Source organism: Podarcis vaucheri (genome assembly GCF_965113315.1).
Source record: "Podarcis vaucheri genome assembly, chromosome: 10".
In the NCBI taxonomy this organism is placed as follows: domain Eukaryota; kingdom Metazoa; phylum Chordata; class Lepidosauria; order Squamata; family Lacertidae; genus Podarcis; species Podarcis vaucheri.
Window position 1 is genome coordinate 19,513,523 of NC_138748.1, and position 13,601 is coordinate 19,527,123.

At 43.0% G+C, this 13,601-nt stretch overlaps 1 long non-coding RNA gene across 1 annotated transcript; it reads left to right on the top strand.

The window, feature by feature from the left end:
- The first annotated feature begins 4,173 nt into the window (after positions 1–4,173).
- On the top strand, positions 4,174–4,528 carry LOC309541774. The gene is made up of 2 exons (XR_014223917.1): positions 4,174–4,234; positions 4,322–4,528. It is a non-coding gene; the product is annotated as an uncharacterized lncRNA (long non-coding RNA).
- Positions 4,529–13,601: the final 9,073 nt, after the last annotated feature.

The following is a 13,601-nucleotide window of genomic DNA, read 5'->3' on the forward strand; positions in this document are numbered from 1 at the left end:
TGCCCCAGGTGTTGTGCACCCCACTGGCCCTGCCTCCCACGTTGGTGCATTCAGTGTGACATTTGAAGGGGGATCTCTGTGTGAATGGTGTTCTCTCAAAAGGGTGGATATCCAATGTACATACAGCTGTATCTCCTTTCAGATGTCATCTTGAATATACACTGTTTGGAGGCATCTCAGTGGGGCATGCAATGGGCGTGGGGTTGGTGGGAGTCCTGCTTATCCCTCCATGTGTTGGATGAACTCCTCCGTTTGAGCACTTCTAGGATTGTGCCCATTGAAGCTTTAGCAGTGAATCAGGCCATCAATTCTTCATGTTTTTAAAGTCTCTTTAAACAATTATCCATTGCTCGTCCAATTTTATCCTGCATTCTGAGTGCGCAGAAGCTTGGAGTCAGTGAAAGGACATTTCTTAATTTAGCATGTGGTCTTGAAAATGATATTGGCAGTTTCATTTCATCAGACTGTCTGGGTGGCTGAGCATTGCCTGATTAGTTATTACATTACATTATTGATGTTTTGTCACAACACTTTGGAAAGTTAATGCAGGCATGAGAGAGCACCCAAACAACAGTAAGTCCTGCTGTGTTTCAGTGTTTGGTGTGTGTAGAGAGTGGGACTGTAAAAATCTAGTGAAATTATACTTTTCGGATGGGACTCAGAAATGATCACAAAGATAATAGATAATAGCATTAAACAACTTTGAGTAAGCCCTTATGTTTAATATTGGTTTACAGTAATGCTTCCCTTATTTGTTTCCGCATGACACATATAATATACACATAAAAATGTCATGCCTGCAAATTTACATATCCTGAATACTTATCTCTGTGTGATGCCTAAAGTCTCTGTGGGCAACTGTATCTGCAGATGTAATTGTAGCCTCTACAATGTAAAACTCTAGGAAATGTTCTTGTAGCAGCAAGTGGTGAGCCTTTCATCTAAAGACAACAGCCCATCATTAGCTGCTAAAATGAATCCCTGTGGCATTTTATATCCTTCCCCCACAGAAACAGTTGGTAACCATTTACAAGGGTGTGTTTCTGTATTGTTGTTGTTGTTTAAAAAAAATCTTAAGTGTGAACAATCCAAGAAGTTAGTTGGTTTCTGACTTAAGTCCTCTTTAATGGTAAATAAGCTCAGGCAGAGCTCAAGTTTATGTAACAAACAGTACTTAATTGTTTAAAGAATTAAACTGCTTAGAGGTTTTATTACAATAAAGCAGTATATATATGTTGTGAAACAAACAAATAAAATACAGGCAAATTTAACCAATTGAAGCTCCCTGCTCAGGAGGATGGCACACTGAAGGGAAGGAGAAAAACACACCAATCTATGCTCTGTATCAGGTTTTTGTTGTTGTAGTTGTTAGGCGTTTAGTCGTGTCTGACTCTTCGTGACCCCCTGGACCAGAGCACGCCAGGCACTCCTGTCTTCCACTGCCTCCCACAGTTTGGTCAAACTCATGCTGGTAGCTTCGAGAACACTGTCCAGCCATCTCGTCCTCTGTCGTCCCCTTCTCCTTGTGCCCTCCATCTTTCCCAACATCAGGGTCTTTTCCAGGGAGTCTTCTCTTCTCATGAGGTGGCCACAGTATTGGAGCCTCAGCTTCAGGATCTGTCCTTCCGGTGAGCACTCAGGACTGATTTCCTTTAGAATGGACAGGTTTGATCTTCTTCCAGTCCATGGGACTCTCAAGAGTCTCCTCTAGCACCATAATTCAAAAGCATCAATTCTTTGGCAATCAGCCTTCTTTATGGTCCAGCTCTCACTTCCATACATCACTACTGGGAAAGCCATAGCTTTACCTCTACGGACCTTTGCGGCAAGGTGGTGTGTCTGCTTTTTAAGATGCTGTCTAGCCAACATGATGAATACCTGATGGTGTTGGCCTAAAGCTCCCATCACTACCTGAGCATTGGCCATGCTGGCTGAAATTGATAGGAGCTGAATTCAAAAACCTCTGGAGGACGCCACATTGGCTACCCTGCTCTATAGGCAGTGCTTTTTTTCTAAAAAAAGAATGTTTAGGGGTGCTCTCATTCTGACTCAAGAAAACCATTTTATAGTTCACATCAGGAAAAATAAATATAGTACAAAGTACAAAGAACATGCATTACTCATATTGAAATACTGCCCCTCAATAAGACCAAGCTTTCATCAGTAAAACACCACACTGCTTCACATATTAAACGCTCGCTTCCATCTGAGACTCAGGAAACATCGTGACAGGAAATGGGGTAGCAACGGAACTGATGATTCACCGTGCTAGAGAAGAAACTAAAAGTTAAGAAAATGTTAGTTTCTTTTCCAGTTGGATTCACAAAACGTTTAGGGGTATGTATACCCCTGTGTCCCCCCCAGGAAAAAAGCACTGTCTATGCCCCTTTTGGGACTGACCAGGAGAAGCCAGGATGCTCCTGAATTCAAGTGACTGGGTTGTGTGGCCTCCTCCGCTCAACTGTTGCCTATTCTAAATTTTACAAATTTAACAGTGGAAGGGTGTGAAGCTCTTTCTGGTACCTACAACTAGAAGTAGGTAATATGCCAAAACGTCCAGATTCTTTATTAGTTCCTTCCATTTCAAGACTCAGTGTCTGCCCTAATTCTGTCTTGAATCAGTGGGGTAGACACCAAATCTAACAACAGAGTCTAGATGAGGCATAGTTAGTTATTCCTCTCTCATGCACAGCAGCTGCTTTCCAACAATCTTCTGCCATTTCTGTGTGTGAGAGAGGGGTGGGGAGGGAAGGAGAGATAATAAAAATTAGGCATGCATGTTGGGAGGGCCAGTTCTGTAGTTTCCCCCCACCCACCCACCTCACCCAATAGTACTTTCCCATCCAAAGTGAATGGCACTTCTTCAGGAAATTTCCAGAAGCTTTGACCCACATGGCATAATGTGGTAATGTCATAATCTTCCATGGAAAAAAGCTTCCTGAGTACTTAGGAAAAACTATACATCCAAACCAACTGAACCATGCAAGGAGATTCTCAGGGTCACACTCAAGGTCATTTCGAGCCAGCGTGGTGTAGTGGTGGACTTGTAATCTGGTGAACCGGGTTTGATTCCCCGCTCCTCCACATGCAGCTGCTGGGGCCAGTCACACTTCTCTGAAGTCTCTCAGCCCCACTCATCTCACAGAGTGTTTGTTGTGGGGGAGGAAGGGAAAAGGAGATTGTTTGCTGCTTTGAGACTCCTTCGGGTAGTGATAAAGCGGGATATCAAATCCAAACTCTTCTTCTTCTTCTTCTTCCCCAAGAACCACAAATGTTTCGCTCTCATATTTGTGCTCTGGTTAGCAACTACCAGCACAATTGCAACGAGAATGATCCAGGGATTTCTGGTGCATACACAAAGCTCCCACATGAGCAAAGTCTTTTCTGTACAGCTCTTTAGGCACGCTGTCACTGATGACATCTCAACGTTCTGGCCGAGCACATTGCCAGGCAGGATGTGTGACACTCAGACGCTGATAGGAGGAGAGAACATTTTCGCAGTTGGAAGATCCTGCGTAAGGAGAAAGGAAAACAACAAGAGCCATCATTGTGTGCGCACACATGAAGATTAAAAGTAGCAGCTAAGCTTATTTTCAATGGAACAAATAGTGCTTTGTCGCTTTACACCAGATGGCACGACTCGTGACCCACCAAGCTGAAAGTAGCCTGTCTGCATATGGAAGCATGTTTGATGCTTGGCAGCCCCTGTGTTTGCACAGTCCCAAGCAAGGAGCATAAATGGGAGATTTTGTGGACTTCTGGTGGGCTCTGGTTGGACTGATGCAAACCTTTCATAAATTCTGCAGACCTGTTTTATACACTGTGACAAACTGGTGGTCGTTGTTTTAATTTCAGGAAATTCACTTTTTAAAAGGATGATGCTGAGCTGATAGGCAGCTGAGTGCGAAATCTCTGTTAAGGTTTTGCTAAAACCGTGATATACACTGGGAGTGTGCACCAGCCACAATATTTTACTTGTATCTGTCTGTGCCTATAGCTCTTATTCTAATAGCTATAAGTCTGTCCTATAATTGTACCCAATCTGTTTAGGAGTCAATCTGTGTCTTTGCAAAATTTGATCTATTAAAAATGAAGTTCAGTCGTCGTCCCCCTCACCCCTTCATTATAATGGGGGAATCAAAAAAATAACTACAACTTCTTTTTCCTGTTCATAGAAGCTGATGAAGTTTGTAGCCATGGGAGCTGCTCCAGAGTGGATAAAGTCTGTCAAATTGTAGGTTGTTATATACGGTGGGGGGGGGGTTGTGCAGGGTTTTGTGTTTATATTTAAAAAAAGAAGTCTCTTTTTATTTTCTGCCAGGTAAGGTCACCCCTCCTGAGGGGGTTGAAGCCTGACAGATTTCATAACGATAGCTGCAGTGATTCTCCAACAAGGGAAAATGTTACTATTTGAGGGCATGTATAGAAGTGCAGGATTGTGGTGATGGAGAAAAGGATTTATCCAAAGCACAACTCATCCTGGACCATCAAGATTTTTACATGGGATGACAATAAAAAGTACAACCAATCACAGAATGCATTTGTGAAACCAGAGGTTAACAATTATAAGGACCCATATCTTTGATACATGTGTTTGCTCCATGGCAACACTGGAAAGCACTTGATTTTTATGTGGTTGGTTGTTGTTTTCCAGTTCAATCAGTGGAGAGATTTGGAATTCAATGGAGTGATTTGATGGTTTGTGGGATGAAAACCTATGAAAGAATTATACAGTTTCAAGACAATCCATTTACTGGACTGATATGTGTGTGCGTGCTAGTGCGCACAGGTGCTATTCCCTTTGCTCTGTCTTTGGCACTACACCTCCTCTTCCTTGGCTGTTCTGTTGTCCCTCTTCCCAGTCTCCCTTTTCCCTCCTACCCTTTCCAGTCACTCTATTTGCAGTTCAGGTGTTGATCTGAGCCTTGAAAAGTGCACAGTGCTGGAAGAGGAAGTGTCACCCTTCTGTTTTCCTCTTTTAGCTCTATGTAATTTTCAAAGGGGATGCAGGTGGCACTGTGGGTTAAACCACAGAGCCTAGGACTTGCCAATCAGAAGGTCAGCAGTTCGAATCCCCACGACGGGGTGAGCTCCCATTGCTCCTGCCAACCTAGCAGTTTGAAGCACGTCAAAGTGCAAGTAGATAAATAGGTACCGCTCCAACGGGAAGGTAAACGGCGTTTCCGTGCGCTGCTCTGGTTCGCCAGAAGTGGCTTAGTCATGCTGACCACATGACCCGGAAGCTGTACGCTGGCTCCCTCGGCCAGTAAAGCGAGATGAGCGCCGCAACCCCAGAGTTGGCCACGACTGGACATAATGGTCAGGGGGCCCTTTACCTTTACCTTTACCTTTAATTTTCAAAGTGTGGAAAGGTAACTGGCTACACAACCTCATGACAAAGGTGGCAATGAGGTGACCCAGTTTGAGAGGCATCAGAGACACCAGAGGAAGCCCGTTAAGGAAACCATTGTTGACGATCCAAGATCTTTGTTCACCTGGTATGAAGAGTCCAATGCGATTTCTCTGCTCTCCCTAACCTGTGCTAGAAGAACTGTTGCAGACCTTTACCACTTGGTATGCATTAAGCTGCTTAGAGGTTAGGTCAAAAAGGAAACCACAGGGGGGAAGTAGAAGGAGAAGTTTGTTTATAAGAATATCCTAATGAAGTCCCTTCTTCCACCTTTCTGTTCAAGCCCTATTCACAATCTTGGGAAAGGGAACCCATAGGACATTGCTGTTCATTTTCTGAAATCAATTCATATCCGTTTCTTGCGCAGGTACTAAGAATATGTGAGTCAGTTACCATCCCTTAGATGATACAGTAAGTCAGTCTTATTACTGAACAGCTAGAGGGCAAGGCACAAAACTATACATGAGGAGCTTAATCATATATACTGATAAAAGGACTCCTGCGTTACAAGAACAGAAATGTCTGTGAGGAAAATAGCAATTCCCTGTTCAGCAGAACAGCTTCCGTTAATCACAGACTCCATAATAGTAGCTTAGAAAGGCATCATGGAGCACAGCAGAAGCCAAATCAAACCTCTTTCGGAACAAAGCCTGCAACATTCATGCTGCCTGTGCCAGATGTGTTACCAAATCTGGCTCGATAGGTTTTATTGCCCAAGGCAAAGTAAACAAATGGCACAAGCTCAGTTGGGTAGAGTGTGGTGCTGATAATGCCAAGGTTGCAGGTTCGATCCCCATACGGGACAGCTGCATATTCCTTCATTGCAGGGGGTTGGACTAGATGATCCTCAGGGTCTCTTCCAACTCTATGATAACTAACTAAGTGAAATATACTCGGAGTCGAGCGTGAATTTCATGCTCTTTATTCAGCTCATAGTAGCAATGAATGAAACTTACCCCAAAACGTCTAGCTATATATACATTATTTACACAATGGGCCCCACGTGATTGGCTGATTCCGGGCTGATCCTGTAAGCCAATCAGGTTGCAGATTCACCTCCTCCAGAAGCCTGTTTGGCTGCTACTGCAGGCCAATCAGGTCACTGATTCACTTCCATCTAGAGCTGGATTGGGTGGCTTCTGTGGACCAATCAGACTGCTGCATTCTGGATCCTATTGTTCTAAGATTCAGCTCAATACATAACACTAAGTTATATTGAAACCTGAGGCAAAAAATATTATATGTCCCTCTCTCCCATCCCTGGTAGTAAAAAAACAAATAACAATATACTCAAGAGCGAACCGTTTGTTGCTGTTCCATGACACCCAAAATCAGCTGCCCAAAAGACCCTTTCTCATTCTATCTAATGGTAGGACTGGCCCAATATGAAAGGGATCTGCAAGACACCCCCAAAATTGGATCTTGCCCAATTCAGTGATCCTGATTAGGGCTCCAATTATGGTTTTAAACCTAAATTAAACCTGAAGTTGACAGCAAGGATGAGATAGGGAACTTTCCCCATGCAGATGGTTACTGGAGAGAACAGAATGTTGCAATGGCAAACAATCAAGTTGATTTAAAAGTAAGATACAAAATAATGATTAATTTACATAAATCATATTCAAAAGTAAAAACTCCTTTTCATCTTTCCTTTTACTATATCCTAGGGATCACAGAAATTACAAATGGGGGGAATATCATTTATGTCAATAATTAGTTTTCTCTAAATGAAACGGTGTACTGCATACTGTAATAGATCTAATTTCATGGTGATCAGACTGAATTCCCCTTAATTATACCTCATTATTCTTAATTACACACAATATCAACTTAGCTTCTCATTGCGTCAATGTTTATGCCATTCATCTGTGTGTAGGTCACTGTGTTCATTGTGGAAATGGATACATCAGACTTGTATGTTTGGTGTGAAGAAATGTTTTCACTAAAATTCTAAAGTTCTATTTGAATATTTTTAAGTTACTTGCTTTTGGGGGTGTTCTGTTTTTTCAAAAAAAATTGCTTCTCCACCCTCCTTTGCTTTTAACTCTGTATGAGTTAACAGAGGGTAACTTGGGAACTCTTTCGTAATATGGCGCTCTATGCAAGGCCAAAATTTGGTGTCTCCCAGTGGACCTTCTAAATTTTGCACCCCCTTGGCTCAGCACCCTGTGCGGGGAAACTGCCTGCACCACCTTAACCAGGCTTTTCTGTATAAATAGGGACTCGGGTGGCGCTGTGGGTTAAACCACAGAGCCTAGGACTTACTGATCAGAAGGTTGGCGGTTCAAATCCCCACGACGGGGTGAGCTCCCGTTGCTCGGTCCCTGCTCCTGCCAACCTAGCAGTTTGAAAGCACGTAAAAGTGCAAGTAGATAAATAGGTACCACTCCTGTGGGAAGGTAAATGGTGTTTCCGTGCACTGCTCTGGTTCGCCAGAAGCAGATTAGTCATGCTGGCCACATGACCCGGAAGCTGTATGCCGGCTCCCTTGGCCAATAAAGCGAGATGAGCGCCACAACCCCAGAGTCGGTCACGACTGGACCTAATGGTCAGGGGTCCCTTTACCTTTTCCTAGTTGTTCACCTTAGTGTTCATCAACAGTTAGTTGCTGAAATGTGAAGGTGTATCTATGGCAGCCAACTGGAATGAAGTCTATTAGAAAATTATTCTTTTACAGCAGTGGTTTCTGTACACCAGGAACATTTGCTAGCAAACCCACCCACCTACCCACCCACCCCTCCGTGACTTTGGGAGGATGAACTGACTGAAATAATGAGAGGCCACTGTGGAATAACAGCATGTTTCAGTGTCAGAAACCTTCCTTTAATAGACCTAGTGCCAAACAAAGACTGAAGCAACCCAGATGGTAACAAAGATGTTGCACCAAGCAAAAGTGCTGCCTGGAGTAGTTATTAAAAGAGAAGGATATAACCTGCTTTGAAAAATATGTGCAAGTCAGACAGAATAGTCTCATTTTGATCAGAGATCTTCACCTTTGGGGGGGGTAGGAGTCAGGGGGTAGCTATTGTTATAATCATAGCAAATTACTTACATTCCAAGCATTATATTGCCACTTAGCTCTAATTGAAGGATACACTTGAAGTCAAATTGCTGGATATCGGCTGGAGATAAGGATTAAATGTTCTTTTCTTCAATGCCTTTGTGACTTAAGCAAACTAAATTGTGACCTCTGTGTGCAGGTGGCTGTTTTTCCCCAATCAACAATACTCTGTCATTCTGTCAAAAAGTGAAAAACATACATTTGGAGCATCATACATTTGTTCATTTGCTTGTCTATTTATATACTGGCTTCCTACAGAAAATGGAAGTCTTTTTGATGCAATAGCAAAGAGCATTGCAAACCTGTATAAAGGAAAAGAAAGTGAACAATAAAAGATGCAAAAAAGAGAAAAGAACACATAACACTAAAAATCTTAAGACATTAACACACCATTTTAAAAAAATCTTCAAATATATCAGAAGTAGGAAAACTGAGTAGGGATAACAATGGAGTGAAATGTGTGCCAAATAAGATAAAGAGATTGCAGAAAAGCTGAATAAATTATTTGTGTCTGATTTCACTATAGAAGATGTAGAACAAACTTTTTCAGCACAGGAGCCTGAGAAATTTCTTTGACAAGAGATGGAGGGTATCCATCCAAGAGATCTTAAAGATCTCAAATCCAAGTTTCAGGGCAAGTACTTTTTGGTGAAAGAATCCCAGCAGAGATCTGAAATCACAAAATATGCAGCAAAGTAAGGCATGGAAAGATAGGCTGTTAGACCTTTAAAATACCGTATTTTTTGCTCTATGGGACGCACCAGACCACAAGACGCACCCAGTTTTTGGAGGAAGAAAAGAAGAAGAAAAATATTCTGAATCTCAGAAGCCAGAACAGCAAGAGGGATCGCTGCGCAGTGAAAGCAGCAATCCCTCTTGCTGTTCTGGCTTCTGGGATAGCTGCGCAGCCTGCATTCGCTCCGTAAGACACACAAACATTTCCCCTTACTTTTTAGGAGGGAAAAAGTGAGTCTTATAGAGCAAAAAATACGGGATGTATTTCCAAGTAAGTTTCAAAATAGTCCCCTCATCCCCCAGCATAGGAAAAGACCACATGTTTAGTAAGTTAAAAATGGTTTACTTACAAACCCTCTAAAGGTCAGGTTCATGTGCATTTTCATACATCAGTCAGAAAGGTTGCACAGGCAGTAAAACTTAGTTTTGTTCTAGAGTGCTTAAAGTTCCTAAATTATTGGCACAAGAAGTCAAGAGCCATGTGGTCTGAGCTTGGAGCAACCAGGACAGACCTCCTCACAAATTGAGTTTCTCAGATAGACTAGAAGTGAACAACAGGCCTGATTACCTAGTCGTTTTCAAGGTGAGCTTAGCCCAGCAAGACAACTTACTCTATGGTCTTAACCCCTTCATACATTGATTAGACTTAAAGCATGTTGGTTATATGAAGCTGGTTATCCCACATATACCACGATGATAGACATGCCAGAACATCCCAGAGACTCTGAAGCCATTCCGCCATTAAGATACACCAGTGGGATGACTGAAATGATGCAGAAGCATGGGCATGACAGGAAAGGTCTCCTTCTTTGGAGGTCTTTAAGCAGAGGCTTGACAACCATATGTCAGGAGTGCTCTGATGGTGTTTCCTGCTTGGCAGGGGGTTGGACTCAATGGCCCTTTTGGTCTCTTCCAACTCTATGATTCTATGAAAGGAGCACATGCACCATACCCTATATCCCTTCAGTCATGGTCATGCCCTTGTTGACAGTGCAGAGCCACAGCAGCCACAGATCTAGAACAAGATTTTCCTGCACATTGACTTTCAGTAGCATATCAGTGGCTGACTATCGTCCTGTGACTATAGAATTGCTCTGCCTATCATTCATATATGCCTTTTTCTAAACATTTAAGTAACGAAGCAATTGCCTCCTAAACAGGATATCCTGCTTTTGGAGTTAAATTAGCAATCACATCTGCACTTCTAAAATTAATTCTGTTGGTAGAGGCTTTGTAATTTTTTATCCTTTAAATGCCTTGTTCTGATGTGATGGATTCCCCCCGCCCCACGCGCCATTCTAAGCAGAATTGTTTCTTACTTCCTCAAGAGGAAAAAAATAATCTTTAATTTCTTTCACAGTAGCAGTCAATTCTCTTTGGGCCTATTTTGCATTTCTGGCTATTGTGTAATTCATATCCATCTGTTTCGCTGCAAATGTTGTATTCATTCTCACGACCTAAATATATTTTCCTTGGAAGTGCTGGTGGAGAGCTCAGCAAACCTCTTTGGTATCCTGCACTATGCAAGGCACCCTAGATTGGGATAAAGTTCTGGAGTTACCTGCTTGCACATACTTTTAGTTCCTGCTACCCTATGTAGCAGAAAACTGAGTCCGGACCTTTTCATCAGTCATAATAACTGGATGGCAAAAGTACAGGGTACAGTTGTTTTTCATCAGGTCTGCCTCAAGACGTTCTGCTCCTTGAGGCAAAGGATGAGATTGTATCCTCCATTCCATGTATAGAAGCTGACGAGATTGACAGCTGGATTTTACTTTTACCCTGGAAATGAAACATCATCCTCTACTGCACTTCAGGGCAGCAGACTCAGCTACAGGGCCACACAGGTCAACCACAAGAACATAAGAAGAGACTTGCTGGATCAGGTCCAGTGTGATGGCCTGGGACTCGGGCTCGGACTTGGAACCAGAGGAGACTCAGTCTGCACTGGATCCTTTGCCTCAGGCATCATCTGAACCAAGTCTGGGGCCTGATCCTGAAGAGTCCCAGTCTCCACAGGTTCCCCTGCAGCAAACACCAGCTGGGCCAAGTCAGGGGCCTGAGCCTGCCCTGGCTCCAGGTGCAGGGATTACCTCGTTGCCTTCAGCTGGGCCATCACTTACAGCTGATCCACTACCGGTTGGGTCAGGGGAGGCTGAGGCGGCCCCTGGGTCTAGTAACCCACCGACGTCTCTCGAGCTTCGGAAACTAAGGTCTGAGAGAAGGAGACAACTGAGTACTCGCAGGAGGAGTGCTCGCCTTTGGCGAGACAGGGAGGTGAGTCGCCGGGGGATTGGGACCCCCACAAAAATACCCCAACAAAAATAAAAGGCCCCAGGTTGTGGGAACAACATTGCTGTATGCTAGATCCTGCCTGAGATCCTGTACCTGTCCTTGCCTCATGTCCTGCCTCATGTCCTGCCTTGGCCCTGTCGGACTGACTCCCAGCGGAACCTTCAGATTCTGGACCAGTCCTGGACCGCATTTCACGGGTTACCCCCAGGCCCATCACCCTGTTCTCACTGTGGTCAACTAGATGTCTGTGTGAAACTTGAAAGCAGAACCTGGGCACAAGAGCTCTTTCCTTGCCTGTGGTTTCCATCAGATGGTATGCAGAGCATAGACGTCTTGGACGCTGATAGCCTTATTCTCTGTGAATTTGTCTAGCCCTCTTTCAAAGCCATTTAGTTTGGTGATCATCACTACCCTCCTGTGGGAGCAAGTGCTATAATTTGCTCTTTTCCTTAATTTGAAGTGTAAACACATCTGCTTATTTTGGCAGCGCTTCAAGATTTATTAGCAATCTCTGCCTCCTTCATTATGAATTTTGCAAACCACGCCCAACTTGCCCCTGTGCATAGGTGTGCTCAGCCGGTTGTGTGAAAACGTTGGCCTTCCGTGACAAAGATCAGCACACGTACTGTAAGCAAGTTACAACAGGCAGAGCTGCCTGAAGATGGACAGGAATGAACAAGTTAAGAAGCGACATGTCAGGGACATTGATGTTTCTGAGAAAATTCTGTAAGAGCAAAGGACTGAAATTTAGCAACACAGTTCCTGACATTCTTTTTGTATTTTATAAAAGTGAATATTGACAGGAAGCAATGAGGGGGAAACAATGGAAAATGAAAACACACACACTAAAAGATTTATTCAAAAAGAAGAAGAAAACCTTTGAGGAGAATAATTTATGACGCCAAATCAAGTATTTCCTTTTAAGATTAAAAGGCTGTGCAAATTGTCTATTCTATTTATGCTATTGTAAATCAGTCGCATATGCATATATGAAAATCATGCAAAATGGGATTATCATAACTCTCCTTCTACAAGCACAGAGCTTAACCCTGCTTATCCAAATAAGGGCAATTCATACTGTAACTGTTGGTGAACCTGTTGCAAGAGCAGACCAGGGACATTTCCTATTAGTGCCTCTTTCCAAATAACTGGGTAGAAGAAGTATAGCAGAGAGTGGGAGAAACTCACTCACATCAGTATGTAGTAAGATCTCGAATTTTGCACTACATCCCCTTCCCACCCAAATTCAGCAGCTAGAAAGTGCAAAGTGCAATTGAAGTAAAAATAAACACTTCTGAGTCAGTTGGGATTGTTACATTTTTCTCTTTCGTTCTGACATGGGAGTTTTGAGGCCTAATTACAACCTTATATGCAAATGTGAATATTTAACACCAAGGGTGGGACAGTTTTCAGCAAAGTGGCTCTGTGGATCAGGGATGGTGGGGAGGTGCTTAACCCTTTTTCTGCTTTCTTTTTTCCTGCTGTAACGCCATTTCCCCCTCAGCCACAGTATTCCATTCCTCCTACGGTGTTCCAAATGCACGCTTACATTTGCAGGCACGTTGTCGGAAGCCTTGTAATGAGAAAAGCAGGTGGGAGGTGGGGGGAGGAAATGCAGCAGAAAAGTGGGTGTGGAAAGGGGGTTAAGCACTCCTCCGCACTGCTTCTCTGTTAAAAATAAATAAATCACACATTCCTGAAGCTGCTTATCCTTCACAAAAACAAACATGTATAAATTGTTGCTGGCATTGTTTATGATAGCCATTATTAATATTATTATTATTCACATTTTAAAACGGTCTTTCAGTCAAAAGTTTCCCTAAGTGAAATGTCACAATAAAATGCAACATAGCAAAACATTGGCATTAAAACTATTACTAAGAACAGTAAAGATTTTAGCAGAATTTGTCACCTGGTCCCTAAAATCCAGAAGGAACAGATACGTTTTAAACTGATATTTAAAACACTTATTTTCATGTAGTTTGGCTCTTAAGGGCCCTTAACATACACATGCTGGTAGCTTCGAGAACACTGTCCAACCATCTCGTCCTCTGTCATCCCCTTCGCCTTGTGCCCTCCATCTTTCCCAACATCAGGGTC